This window comes from Pyxicephalus adspersus, chromosome W, assembly GCF_032062135.1.
Source record: "Pyxicephalus adspersus chromosome W, UCB_Pads_2.0, whole genome shotgun sequence".
NCBI classification, from domain to species: Eukaryota; Metazoa; Chordata; class Amphibia; order Anura; family Pyxicephalidae; genus Pyxicephalus; species Pyxicephalus adspersus.
Genome location: NC_092870.1, coordinates 4,007,860 through 4,015,175, shown reverse-complemented (window position 1 = coordinate 4,015,175; position 7,316 = coordinate 4,007,860). Strand labels below are relative to the sequence as shown.

The following is a 7,316-nucleotide window of genomic DNA, read 5'->3' as shown; positions in this document are numbered from 1 at the left end:
CTTAGTGCTGCCGCATGCCCACTGCCCAGTACTCAGCTTTGGTTGCCAGACTAGACTCAAGCTCAACAGGGTCTTCTTTCCCTGCTGATTCCACCAGGCCCGTTCCCTTTCCTGTGCTTTCACTAGATAGTAGGCCCTGAGACGGAATGTGGACGTCATTAGTAACTGGCATCTAGAGCTGGGTGTAGTGCATCTTTAATGACTCCCCGAAGTGTGTAATGCAAGTGTGTAGTGCTTCATCCATCGGTACCACGCTTTATCGGACTGAATTTCTGTGTATGTTAACCCGGAACTGAGAAGTGGGACAGCAGACCCTCTGTATATGTCGGGGGGATGAGATGGGAGACACCGGTATGTGTAACAGGAGCCGAGAGGTCCTGGATGACAACATTGAGCCATGACGTTATTCAGCTCTGCAGACGTCCGGAGACTTCTCCACAACAAGTATGTGGCCGTCCTGGGAGACTCCATTCAAAGATCCATCTAGAAAGAGCTTGTGAAAATACTGCAGAATGATGAGTTCAGGACTGAGAACCAGCTCAAAAGGAAGGGTGAGATGTCATTTGCAAACGACACGTTGGGGGATCACTGGGTGAAATGCACAATGGCATAACTTACTGCGTCATTACAGAACTGACCACCACCTTGTACGGTTCTATTTCCTGACCCGTGTCTCTTCAGAGTACACAGAGAGTGTGCTGGCCGACTTCGAACAGGGACCTGAGCCCGACGTTGCCATCATCAACTCGTGTATATGGGATGTTATCAGGTATCATGAGCAATCACTGGAAATGTACAAAACCAACCTGGACCACCTGTTTATTCGGCTCACCGAGGTGCTGAGCCCCGAATGTCTGGTGATATGGAACATGCCCATGCCTGTTGGATTCAAAGCTGGTGAAGTGCTAGAGTACCCAATTTCTAATGTGCACTGGGACATCTAAGAAGGGAATTTCTACAGCGCCACAGATTTGCACAAATTTTATGTGATTGATATGCACTTCCACTTACGCTTCGAGCTGCGTTTCAGGGTTAAGGATGCCACCCACTCGAATCAGCTGGCTCATCGGAAGAATACCTGCATCCTGATGGCTCATATTGCTCAAGCCTGGGGCGTGCAGCAGGAAGAGGAGGCAGTGGGCTCTGAGACGGAGCTTGGACAGCATTGGTAACTGGCATCTAGAGGTGGGTACTGGGCAGGCGGCAGCAGTAACAGCATGAGGAGGCGATGGACCCTGAGATGGAGCAAGGACGGCATTAGAGGTTGAGGCCATCACCTATATGGACAGTGTAGAAGCTGTAGCTATTGGAGACATGAATGGATGAACGAGATTCCAATCTGTCTCTACCTACTATGTAGCGAAACCACATGAAAGGGAACGGGCTTGGCGGAATCAGCGGGGAAAGAAGACTCGGTTGAGCTTGAGCCTAGTCTGGCATCCAGAGCTGGGTACTGGGCAGTGGGCAGGCAGTAAGAGCAGGAGGAGTAACAATGCCATCCACACTCCGTGTCAGGGCCCACTGCCACTGTAGGGACAGTGGGAATTTTGTTCATCCATTCATGACTCCAATAGCTACAGCTTCTACACTGTCCATAAGGGTGATGGCCTCAACCTCTAATGCAGTCCTTGCTCCGTCTCAGGGCCCACCGCCTGCTCCTCCTGCTATTGCTGCCCAGTACCCAGCTCTGGATACCAGTTAACAATGTGGTCCACACTTTGTCTCAGGGCCTACCGCCTCCTCTTCATGCTGTTACTGCTGCCGCCTGCCCAGTACCAAGCTCTAGATGCCAGTTACCAATGCTGTCCATGCCGCATTTTACAAAGTTACAGCCATCAGATAGGAAAAGGCAGTCCCCTATACAGCAATGTCTACACTAGCTACAGCTTCTACACTGTCCATATTGGTGATGGCCTCAACCTCTAATGCCGTCCTTGCTCCGTCTCGGGGCCCACCACCTCCTCCTCATGCTGTTACTGCTGGCTGCCCAGTACCCAACTCTAGATGCCAGTTACCAATGCTGTCTATGATCTGTCTCAGGGCCCACCGCCTCCTCCTCCTGCTGTTACTGCTGCTGCCTGCCCAGTACCCAACTCTAGATGCCAGTTACCAATGCTGTCTATGATCTGTCTCAGGGCCCACCGCCTCCTCCTCCTGCTGTTACTGCTGCTGCCTGCCCAGTACCCAACTCTAGATGCCAGTTACCAATGCTGTCTATGATCTGTCTCAGGGCCCACCGCCTCCTCCTCCTGCTGTTACTGCTGCTGCCTGCCCAGTACCCAACTCTAGATGCCAGTTACTAATGCTGTCCACACTTGGTCTCAGAGCCCACCGCCTCCTCCTTCTGCTGTTACTGATACTTTATTGGAGTTTGAATTCAACGTTCGTTCACCCGTTAATATACTATAATTGTGCTCTATTTGACCAAATAGCGGTCAAATCGAATAGTGAGCTATTTGACCAACACTACTCGCAGGCCTGCATGGAAATTAATGTTTCTTGTGTTGGAATAAATGCAACAGCATTTATGCTTTAAGTGTATGAGCCTATAATGGCCACAAGATGGCACTGCATAGAATTATTGTTACTGTGTCATGTTGTTATGCTGGTGTCTCTCTATTATTTTTCTTCTCTTCCTTCTTACTCTACTATTTTGTTTTATTGTATTATCCTTTGGTGTACCACATGTAAAAGTATGCTCACAAACTGCTGTGTGGAAGCTTCCTGAATGTGATCAGTAAAGGACCACACCGTCTAACATCTTGTCCCGGCCAATCAATCTGGCCGAAGATCACAAGGTCAATATGTGAAAGGTTTGGAGAGTTCCAAAAGGCGGACTTTCAAGGGCAAAAAAGTTGTGTATTTATAAAACAAACATATCCTTAAACATAGAACAAAATTACATATAAACAATAAAACTTTTAGTTTTTCACAATTTCATAAAGACCAATGAAGTATTACTTACCTAGTCACATCCTCCCCAAAACCATATCCATCAAGGTGTTTGTTTTATAGAAGAGGGCAGGCCTCCTTCATTCGATGCGTTTCGCAGCTCTTGGGCTGTTTTCTCAGGAATGAGAACAATTATATTGAACAAATCTAGAAAAAATATACAAATGTCATAGAAGTGAATATCCAATGTAAAAAAATGTAATATAATACATGTAGAATGCATATAAAATTTGTTTACAAAAATCATCGAGAATACTCACTAGGAATCTCTCAGGACCAGAAGATAATGGTTGTGAAGACTGCATGCAGTACCCATAAGGAACCGGACACCAGCCACCCCATTACAGCATAGGACCATAAAGCTATATAAATTAATATTGGAGTTATACTAATATCTATATTGAATAGTTAATAGTAAATAAAACCACATGTAACACTGATGTTTCATTTCAAGGTGATCCAATGCACACAGATCTCATCTAAAGCAGGTTTTCTGTATAGAAAGAAATTATTGTGTGTAAGTAGATGTGTATATATATATATATATATATATATATATATATATATATATATTGTGACAGAGTGTCCCTAAAATGTCAAGAAATGTAGAGATAATGTTGTAGAGGCTGCAGGGAAAGAGTATGATTATATTTGTATAGGTTTTTAGGAAGAAACCAGGGACTATAGGGCCTTGGAGCTGGCCAAGGGAGTGAAAGGGTGGGTTCCTTGGCCCAACCCAATCCTGACTGGGTAAATGTGCACGTGATCAGCAAGAGGCTGAAGGAATTGATCAGCAAGAGACAGGGAGAGAGCCAGAGTGGATTCCAGGCTGAGAGAGAGCCGGAGGATTCCGGGCTGAGAGAGAGCCAGAGGGGATTCCAGGCTGAGAGAGAGCCAGAGGGGATTCCAGGCTGAGAGAGAGCCAGAGGGGATTCCAGGCAGAGAGAGAGCCAGAGGGGATTCCAGGCTGACGAAAGAGCCAGAGGGTTCCAGGAAAGCCAGCGGAGAAACAGTACTACAAACTTATGAGTTAACAGTACTGATATAGTGTATGTATTAGGAAGAGAGGGCACCAAGTGAGGTAGCCAGATGCCCAGCCGTGCTACTGTTTATTGTTTTGGTATAAAGTTGTTGAGTGTGTGTTGTAACACCTGGCTAAAATAAATACTGCTGTTATTTTGGACTTTTGGAATATGCTGCCTATTATCTGCCCTGTAAGCATCCCGTTACCATGAGCAACCCCCAATAATATACCACATTTGGTGGAGGATGCGGGCAGATTAAGCAGCGAAGAGCGCAGCAGTGATTTAAAGGGCCAGTGTATCGAGTGGCAGTAAAATGGAAGAGGTCCTGAAGCAGCTAATGATTGCTAATTCTACTCAGCAGCAAGATAATGCTACCCAGCAGCAAACGAATGCTGCCCAGCAGCAAGCCAATGCTGTTCAAAGAGAGATTTATAAAGCACAGCAGTAGACCAATCGTTTGTTGGTGGCACAACTGGCGGAGGTCTCTCGGGCTTTAGCAGAGGATCGGAAAGTGCTGACTGAGGTTGTGCAGCAGTTGGCAGCACGGAATTCGGCGGGGAGGGACTGCAGAAAGTATCCCTGTGGAAGAATGTGTTTCCATATCTGAGGTGCAGACTGGACAAGAGACTATAGTGACAACTGAGGTGCAGGCTGATGAATGTGTTCCTGTGTTCTCTGAGGAAAAGTTACCTCTGCTTACTGAAGTCCAAGCTAAAGGATGGGATCCTGTTTCAGCTGAGGTGGCGTTTAAGGATGTTCCTGTGTCAGAATCTGAAGCCCATGAAAGTATCTTTGCTTCCAAAATGGTGCGGGAAAAGTTTAATAAGTTAAGTGAAGTGCAGTTTGGAGAAGCTGTCCCGGATTTGCCTGATAAACAGGATGCTCAGGAACATATTTAGTAAAGGTGTTGCTACACCAGTGGATGTGAAGGCTGGAAAAGTGGTTGGAAACCTGAAGCCTCCAAAACCAACCAAAAAAAAAGAAAAGTGTAAAGAAAACTTGCCAATGGGAGCTGTGCTGCTATACCTGTCCCAAACGTTTAAATCTGGATCGTCCCATGCAGAGGCACATGAGAACTCGGTCTGGGGAAAAGCTATATGAATGCTACATTTGTCAAGTTCGGTTTACACAGGGTGGGACCAAGAAAGAAGGTTCAACTGAAAGTGAAGACAAGGCAAGAACAAGGAAAGAAGACAGATGCAGAAAAGAACTTTTGCTTCCAACATTGTTTGATGAGGACAAACGAAAGTCTAGAGAAACTGAATTAAGAAAAGACGCTTTGCAGAGGGAGCTTAAAGATACCAGAGACAACTTGGTCCAGAGCACCGGGTCTCTAAAAAAAGAAAAGAGGGGTTGGCGGTAGGAGGAGGAGGAGGAGGAGGGAGAGGACAGGGGTGGCCCCTGCTTTCCCACTACACCCCTCGGCGGGAGTACCAGGTGCTGCAATGCCTCTTGCAGACTACCACCCACTAAACTATGCAAGGCCACCCAGTTAGCGGTGAAGGACAGGTAGCGTCCTACTCCGTGCCTGGTTGTCCAGCTGTCCATTTTGACGTAGATTTGACTAGACACCGAGAATGCCAATGCCCTGGGGAGGTTACCCATTACATTTGCATGTAAACTGGGTACAGCTGTGTGGGAGAAGTAATGCCTGCTTGGTAGATTTCACCGCCGCTCGGCACAGGCCATCAGGTCACGGAAGGGAGCAGATAGTTTGGCTAGATTCGAATTAAGCTCAATTACTCTTTTGTTTGTTTGTCATGCGCAAAACTCAGGGTGGACGGCATTAGTATCTGGCATCTACAGTCGGGTAATGGGCAGGCAGCAGCATCAGTTACAGCAGGAGGAGGAGGCGGTGGGCTCTGAGACGGAGTATGGACGGCATTAGTATCTGGCATCTAGTGTTTGGTACTGGGCAGGCTGCAGCATTAGTTACAGCAGGAGAAGGAGCAGGAGGCGGTGGGCTCTGAGACGGAGCATGGACGGCATTAGTACCTGGCATCTAGAGTTTGGTACTGGGGAGGCGGACGCATCCGTTTCAGCAGGAGGAGGAGGAGGAGGCGGTGGGCTCTGAGACGGAGTGTGGACGGCATTAGTATCTGGCATCTGGAGTTGGGTACTGGGCAGGCAGCAGCATCAGTTACAGCAGGGGGAGGAGACCATGGGCTCTGAGACGGAGCGTGAACAGCATTAGTATCTGGCATCTAGAGTCGGGAACTGGGCAGGCGGCAGCATCAGTTACAGCAGGAGGAGGAGGCGGTGTGCTCTGAGACGGAGCTTAGACGGCATTAGTATCTGGCATCTGGAGTCGGGTACTGGGCAGGTGGCAGCATCAGTTACAGCAGGGGGAGGAGGCGGTGGGCTCTGAGACGGAGCTTAGACGGCATTAGTATCTGGCATCTGGAGTCGGGTACTGGGCAGGTGGCAGCATCAGTTACAGAAGGAGAAGGAGACGGTGGGCTCTGAAACGGAGCGTGAACAGCATTAGTATCTTGCATCTAGAGTTAGGTACTGGGCAGGCGGCAGCATCAGTTACAGCAGGAGGAGGAGGCGGTGGGTTCTAAGACGGAGCGTGGAAGGCATTAGTATCTGGCATCTAGAGTCGGGTACTGGGCAGGCGGCAGCATCAGTTACAGCAGGAGGAGGAGGCGGTGGGCTCTGAAACGGAGTGTGGACGGCTTTAGTATCTGGCATCTAGAGTCGGGTACTAGGCAGGCTGCAGCATTAGCTCCAGCAGGAGGAGGAGGAGGATGCAGTGGACTCTGAGACGGAGCATGGACGGCATTAGTACGTGGCATCTAGAGTTCGGTACTAGGCAGGCGGCAGCATCAGTTAGAGCAGGAGGAGGAGGCGGTGGGCTCTGAGACGGAGCTTGGACGGCATTAGTATCTGGCATCTAGAGTCGGGTACTGGGCAGGCAGCAGCATCAGTTACAGAAGGAGGAGGAGGCAGTGGGTTCTAAGACGGAGCGTGGAAGGCATTAGTATCTTGCATCTAGAGTTAGGTACTGGGCAGGCAGCAGCATCAGTTACAGCTTGAGGAGGAGGCGGTGGGCTGTGAGACGGAGTGTGGACGGCATTAGTATCTGGCATCTACAGTCGGGTACTGGGCAGGTGGCAGCATCAGTTACAGCAAGAGGAGGAGGCGGTGGGCTCTGAGGTGGAGCGTAGACGGCATTAGTATCTGGTTTCTAAAGTCAGATACTGGACAGGCGGCAGCATCATTTACAGCAGGAGGAGGAAGCGGTGGGCTCTGAGATGGAGTGTGGACGGCATTAGTATCTGGCATCTAGAGTTTTGTACTGGGCAGGCGGCAGCATCATTTACAGCAGGAGGAGGA

General features: G+C 48.9%; 1 pseudogene; it reads left to right on the top strand.

Moving 5' to 3' along the window:
• Positions 1 to 397: 397 nt before the first annotated feature.
• On the top strand, positions 398 to 1,172 carry LOC140342904 (PC-esterase domain-containing protein 1A pseudogene; annotated as a pseudogene).
• Positions 1,173 to 7,316: the final 6,144 nt, after the last annotated feature.